The sequence below is a fragment of the Antechinus flavipes genome, chromosome 6 (genome assembly GCF_016432865.1).
Source record: "Antechinus flavipes isolate AdamAnt ecotype Samford, QLD, Australia chromosome 6, AdamAnt_v2, whole genome shotgun sequence".
Classification (NCBI taxonomy): Eukaryota; Metazoa; Chordata; class Mammalia; order Dasyuromorphia; family Dasyuridae; genus Antechinus; species Antechinus flavipes.
Window position 1 is genome coordinate 121,411,048 of NC_067403.1, and position 8,230 is coordinate 121,419,277.

Here is an 8,230-nt window from a genome sequence, read left to right on the forward strand (position 1 = left end):
GGGGACCTATCTTGATACTGTATAATTTGGGGTCCATTCACCAACCAATTCTAGTTTCTCCCCAAACCAATGGGGCTCAAAGTCCTTTGGGGATAGGAGCGATGATCTGATCTTTTGAGACTACTTCCTGCTGAGAATGGGCATAGAGCTGAGTCATCCTACAAGGTCCCATTTTTTTGGAGGGGGTGGTAAGCTGGAACTGATTGAAGTATCCAGTGGTTGATTCAGCTCCTTGAAGCTAGTCAATGCAGCTGTAACTGACCAAAATCTAGAATACAAAAACAAATCTAACAGATAGAGGTTAGGATAGTCTGTGATAAAAAGACAAACCCACAAGGACTAAATAAGATTTAGGGAAGCCAATATAGACCGGCCAGCAACTTTTCATGTAAGGAAACAGATTTGTGTCACAGGACATACAGTTTAGACAAAAATTAAAGATATTTCAGCTTTAGTTTCAGTAAACAATAAAATAACAAGTCTCACAAACAATCATGTTAATGTTCTTACATTGTTTTGGAAACCTTTAAGGACTTTATTTCATACAGACACAAACATCTAGTATTAGATAAATGATTAGGCCAAATACTCAATAACCTAATTATTTAGGAGATGATGACTACATATTTTCGAATGAAAACAGCAAGATATTACATAATTGAATTGTGCTCATAACTCCTATTGACCATTTATTCGAATTATAGAAATTTGCCATGGGAAGAAAAAAAACAGGGGCATGATTATATCATCAAAACTGATTCTTCAGTCCTCAGCCTGGGATACACATGACAGGATAAAGCATCTTTAGCTCAGTTTGATAACCAAGTATATCAATTCGACCTTATAGTCAGCCTCAGAAATAATTAAGTAGGCTCTTTTTCAAAGAGACATTACTGGAAGACTGAGTCAGAAGGATCCCACTTTGAGCAAAGGCCAAGGTTGTTTTCCCAATTCTTGTGCAGATACAGACTTCCATCTGTAACAATTCAGGATCACATTTCTCTGAGTAGCTTATGATAATTTCCTCAAGTGGTGGGTTACTGATTTAATAATTCGTTAGACAATCATTCCCAAATTCAAAATTCAAAATAATATTAGTTACAATCCCAAGAGATTTTATCTGAATAGCAAGTTTCATCAATCAGAGGCTTCAGAACTATCTATCTATGTATCTATCTATATACACACACATACATTTGTGTATATATATGTATATATATATATGCATATATATAAATGGTACTTCAAGTTCTGCTCTGTACATGACCATGTTTTTTTTTTCTTTTTCCTATTTGTTTTAAATACATTTTTAAAAATCAGAGCAGAATGAGAATTTTTTAATGTAAATGCAAGAACTCTAACCTGGAAAGGTAAATTTGAGCAATAAGAAGGGACTATATGATAATGGGATGCTAACATTCAAGTAGAGGAAGAAGAGAAAAATGCTCCTTAGGAACTTTCATATTTTCAAAGGACATTGATGGAGTCAAAGTTTTTTTTAAGGGTGTTTGTTATCTAAAATATATTTTAAAATAAAATATGTTAAGAAACTAAATCAAATTCATGTAACAGCAATTCTTCACATAGGTAAGTTGTTAAGGATATGAATTAGTGTTCCTCAAAACAATTGAAAAGCAAACTATCAGCAACCATAATGAAAATTTTCCAAATCACCAATAATTTAAAAAATGCACATTGAACAATTCTAAATTTCCACCTGATACTCATTAGATTAGCAAAGATGACCAAAAAAAGGGAAAATTAACAATTGTTTGAAAAGATGTGAAAGAACAGGCCCACAAATGTATTAATAATGAAGTAATGAAGTAGTGCAACCATTCTGGAAAGCAATTTGGAACCATACTAATGTGTTGAATTTATTAAGTTTTTTTTTTTTAAAAAGGTGTATATAATAGAAAGTCACAGCTACAGTTACAACCTTCATTTGTACAAAGAAAAAAATTTTTTTGGTGTTTTTCAGGTTCAGAATAGCAAAAACAAAAACAAAAAAAAAACATCAATTTTAAAAGTTTTTGAATCTTTCCTAGAAATGAAGTAAAACTCACTGTTGTGTATGACTTACAAAAGCTGCCTTCTTGAACCCTTTTTGGAAAATGAAACATTTACCACTCTATAATTCTGTGACTTCTCTTCCGTTCTCCATGATCTTTCAAAATTCATCAATACTGACTCAATAATCATACTTACTATTACTTCCAGTACCATGGGATGAAGTTTATTTGGGATAGTTATAGTATGATAAACACATTAAGAACAAAGAGCTGCCCCCTCATTCATTTTGGGTTTCAACTGCATATGACAAATTTTTCCCACCCTTCTCTATATACAAAAGTTATTTTCCTTTGAAGTGAAATCAGAAGCAAATTAAATTATTTTGGCTTCTTTTTTTTGAACATCATCATTTTATCTGTCTTACATAGGAATCTCATTCCTTCTTTGATTTTCTCTCATCTTCCATATAGCTTTAATAAACAAAAATGTCTTCAACCTCAATGCTATGGAGAAGTTTCAGGTCCTAACATGAACTCCTATAATTTTATCCCTTCTGAGATAAAAAAAAACAAAAGGAACTTCAGCATAGAGAACTGACTGATGTTATCACCTCATATTATCATTGATCTGCATTATTAAAATGGCTAGAGATTAGTTTAATTAACCATGAAAAATGGTTAATTTTACAGTACAGACCATCATCCAGGGAGGTGACTCCTGTGAAGAAGAGATCAGGCATCTCTCCCACAAGGCAATCAAGTCAATCTAATTGAAGCAGCCATGCACCATGAGGAAGAGAAAGAAAGTATCATATGTCTGGCCATTTAGAACATCACTACCATCATGACCATTATCCCCTCTCAAATCCTGATGGAATCAGCACAGGACCCTGAGCCCAAGAGCCCGAGAAAAGCAATGCTTTCATCTCAGAGTCCTCAGACATCATCCTGGAAAGTAACTCCTGTGAAGAGATAACCTGGACATTACTTTTGCAGGTGCCACCATCATGGCTAATGTAGACCAAGGAGAAAACATTTTTGCCACAAAAGTCCTTGGCACAGTCAAAGTGATCAACACCAGAAGCCAATGTGACTTATTAAAAGAAAGGTAATTAAAGAAGAGGCATTACTGATTTATGGTGGCTTTGTTGCTGTACCATAAGGACTATGGGATCTTTCCATCCGACATGCAAATGAAAACTTTCACAGGTATCTCCCCTATTAGAATATGAGTTCCTTGAGTTCAGGTATTGTCGTCCTTTAGGATTTGTATACCCAAACCTTAACACAAACCTTTGCATAAAGTAAGTGCTTAATAAATGTTTTTTTTTTAATGCTTTATTCATTCATTGTGTGTTCTGCCTGTTTTGGTGAAACTCTGAGTTCTTCTGGCTCTGACACTCACTAGCTATGTGACCCTGAGTAAGTCATTGCCACAGCTTCTCATTTTTCATCGAGAGATAATAATCCTTGCCCTACCTCAGGAAAATCCTTTCTAAACTTTAAAACATTGTATAATGGTAACAACATGATTGTGTGATGATCATCTATGATGGACTTGATTCTCCTTAACAATGTGGTGATTCAAGACAATTCCAATAGAATTGGGATGGAAACTATCATCCTCATCCAAAGAACTATGGAGGGAGAGTATGGATTGAAGTCTAATATTTTCATCCTTGTTGTTTATTTGTTTGTTTGTTTTCTTTCTCGTAGTTTTTTTTCTTTTGATCTGATTTTTCAGAAATCAGAGAAAGGAAGGAGGAAGAAAATTTGGAACACTAAGTCTTACAAAAATGAATGTTGAAAACTGTCTTTACATGTATTTAGAAAGACAAAATACTGTTGAAAATTTTAAGAAGAATAACTATTAATAGGAGTTATTTATTAATGATTCTATAATTAGTCATATAGTGATTAACAAAATCAATAAGTACGTATTGATTTATCTCTAAATTACTTACATTAGTAATGAGTAATTAGTAATAACATATCATTGATGACCATGAATAATCTGCCTAGCTAAGCAGGGCATAGGCCATGTTTTCTATGATAAGGAAAATTGCTATAGGAAGTGGGCACATAACAAGATTAGTAGGGAAGCAACAAACTGGGAAAACATCTTTACAATTAAAGGTTCTGATAAAGGCCTCATTTCCAAAATATATAGAGAACTGACTCAAATTTATAAAAAATCAAGCCATTCTCCAATTGATAAATGGTCAAAGGATATGAACAGACAATTTTCAGATGATGAAATTGAAACTATCACCACTCACATGAAAGAGTGTTCCAAATCACTATTGATCAGAGAAATGCAAATTAAGACAACTCTGAGATATCACTACACACTTGTCAGATTGGCTAAGATGACAGGAAAAAATAATGATGAATGTTGTAGGGGATGCGGGAAAATGGGGACACTGATGCATTGTTGGTGGAGTTGTGAACGAATCCAACCATTCTGGAGAGCAATCTGGAATTATGCCCAAAAAGTTATCAAAATGTTCATACCCTTTGATCCAGCAGTGTTTCTATTGGGCTTATATCCCAAAGAAATACTAAAGAAGGGAAAGGGACCTGTATGTGCCAAAATGTTTGTGGCAGCCCTGTTTGGCTAGAAATTGGAAAATGAATGGATGCCTATCAATTGGAGAATGGCTGGGTAAATTGTGGTATATGAATGTTATGGAATATTATTGCTCTGTAAGGAATGACCAGCAGGATGAATACAAAGAGTCTTGGAGAGACCTACATGGACTGATGCTGAGTGAGATGAGCAGAACCAGGAGATCATTATACACTTTGACAACGATATTGTATGAGGATGTATTCTGATGGAAGTGGATTTCTATGACAAAGAAACCTAACTGAGTTTCAATGGATAAATGACTATTCATCATTTTTTTGGGTGTAGCAGAAACAGCTACACCCAAAGAAGGAATACTGGGAAACGAATGTGAACTATTTGCATTTTTGATTTTCTTCCCGAGTTATTTTTACCTTCTGAATCCAATTCTCCCTGTGCAACAGGAGAACTGTTCAGTTCTGCAAATATGTATTATATCTAGGATATACTGCAACATATTTAACATATATAGGACTGCTTCCCATCTTGGGGGGGGGGGTGGAGGGAGGGAGGGGAAAAATCGAAACATAAGCAAGTGCAAGGGATAATGTTGTAAAAAATTACTCTGGCATGGATTCTGTCAATACAAAGTTATTATTAAATAAAATTAAATTAAAATTAAAAAAAAAAGGAAGTGGGCACATGACCATGATCCCAGATGGGAGGGTCTCTGGGCAGCACTGGATGTTTTCTGATATATATAGATAATTTTCAGTGTAAATAACCTAAATGTACATAATTAGATTTTTGTTAAAACCATAAAAAGCTGACTTTTTTTATAGAATATTATATTTTCAAAAGTACTGTCATATCTTTTTTCTTGTTGGTTGTCATAGCAGCCCTGGGAAGACAATGAGGCAGATATCATTATTATTACCATTTTGCAGGTGAAGAAAATAAATGGGGAGCAGAGGGTATACATATACTTATATAACCTACATGTGTTCATGCATACACATGAATACATACTTATAAATATAAGTGCATATATATGTATATCTGTTTGTGTATTTGCATTAATCCATAAATACATGTAGATATATACATGAGTGTTTCTCAAAGTATGGTCTGTAGACTTTTGGGAGTCCCTACGACTCTTTTATAGAGATCGGGGGTCAAAATTATTTTCATAATAATACTAAGAAGTTAATTGCCTATGAAAATACGACTTCTTTTTCCAACCACATGTTTCTGTGAGATTAGATTTTTTCCCTATACTTACCAAAACATCTTGCAGCAGAATGAATGTACAAGCAGATTTAAGAATTCTTCTGTCTTCTGTTGTCAGACATTAAGAAGATTTGTAAAAGTATGTAAAATAATGTTACTCTCAGTAATTTATTTTGTTTTCATTAAAATGTTTCATGTTAATATGTGGTAGACTAATTAAATATTATTTTAAATTAATAAACATACAGATACATTAAATTTTTATTAGTTTTAAATCCTAATATGATAAATGTAAATCATATAAACAAGGGGCCTTAGACTAAAAAGTTGAAGGATCTCTATCCTGGATAAAGAGACCAATAGAACCTGGAATCCTCAAGAGATATAACCATATATAAGATCACTGTTGTCCATCCAGGACCAATAAAAACAAGGCATCAAAAGTATTAGAACAACACAAGAAAATTAAGTTACTAGAATATAAGTGCCCCACCACTATAGTAATAGTTATTTTTCTGGGGCCAAGGTCCTATGCAATTATGCCTGTCAATCACATGGCAAAAAGCTTTCCTACCTGCCAACAATACTGGCAGAACTAGACCCACAAGGAAGTCAATCTTTTGCCAAGTTTTATTCCTTGACCAGTAATTGGACTCTAGGAGAGGAACAGAGAGAGTGATTGCAGATGTACTTTGGCCCAAAGCAGATAGCTGATGAAATAGATTGAGCTTTGGACTTAGAGACTAAATTCAAATCCAGTCTTAGACATTTACTAGCTCTGTGATCTAGGGCAAGCCACTTAAAATTTTTTTTTATTTTAGTTACTTCATCTGTAGAATGGGGATATTAATAGCACCTAGCTCCCATAGTTGTAGCAAGGATGAAATGAGAATTTTTAAAGTACTTTGCAAGCTTTAAAATACTATTTAAAATGTATCCAAAGTACAATATATATTGTTGTCATAATACCTGTGAGGCAATCCATGCCTAACAGATATTGTTCAATACATAGAGGACAGCAAACTCCCAGTATTTGTTTATATATCTTCCCTTTCTGAGGCTGGTCCTTGGGTGTTGACCTGACCCCAAATCTCCTGACTCTTTGTCTAACATTCTTAACACTATACACACTGGAACTTCAGGATTGCATCTTTCTTCCTAAAAAATCCAAGTTTAATGACAACATAGTATTTTCAACATTTTTGTTGTTTGCTTGTTTTTTTTTCTTTCTATTTTTTTCCTTTTTGATCTGATTTTTCTTGTGCAGCATGATAAAAGTGGAAATATGTATCTAATATTCTGAACACACTGCACTTGCTCAGTTGAAAAAGAAAATCAAATTGTTAGACTCAAAATTGAAAAGGGAGAACTTTCCACCAATGAAGAGGAAATTAGAGCAATAATTAGGAGTTACTTTGCCCAACTTTATGTCAATAAATTTAATAATCTAAGTGAAATAGAGGAATATCTACAAAAATATAGATTGTACAGAAGAGGAAATAAATTACTTAAATAGTACCATTTTAGAAAAAGAAATTGAACAAGCAATTAATCAACTCCCTAAGAAAAAATCTCCAAGCACAGATGGATTTACATGTGAATTCTACCAAACATTTAAAGAACAATTAATTCCAATACTATGGAAACTATTTGAAAAAATAGGGAAAGAAGGAGTCCTACCAAATTCCTTTTATATCACAGATTTGGTGCTGATACCTAAACCAGGTAGGGTGAAAACAGAGAAAGAAAATTAGACAAATTTCCCTCATGAATATTGATGCAAAAATCTTAAATATTAGCAACTCGATTATAGAAAGTCATCCCCAGGATAATACACCATAACCAAGTAGGATTTATACCAGGAATGCAGGACTAGTTCAATATAGGAAAACTATGAACATAATTGACTATATCAATAACCAAACTAACAAAAATCATATGATTATTTCAACAGATGCAGAAAAAGCATAAAATCCAATATCCATTCCTATTAAAAATAAAAAGCACTAGAGATCATAGGAATAAATGGATTTTTCCTTAAAATGAGTAGTAGCAGAAAGTCAAGGGGTGGAACCAAGATCGTGGAGAGCAGACATTACTTTCTGTGACTTCCTCTAACCTTCTCTCAAACCAACAGTAGAGTTAAGTCTAAAGTGGTTTTGAAAAACGCATAAATATTTGGAGTACAACACATTTCCAGAAGAAGATACCTTGGAAGAACTGCAGAATAGGTCTGTTTCAAACAGGCAGGGGGACAGGCTGCCGAGCCCAGATAGCCCAATGAATCAGGGCAAAGAGCTGGAGTGGGGAGTCAGAGTGTTGCAGCTTCCATGCACCTGGGAATCTTCAGTGAACCTCTTAGGCTACTCTGTCCTGGTTACAAGCAGGTAGTTTGGCAAATTATAAACCACTAAGTCCT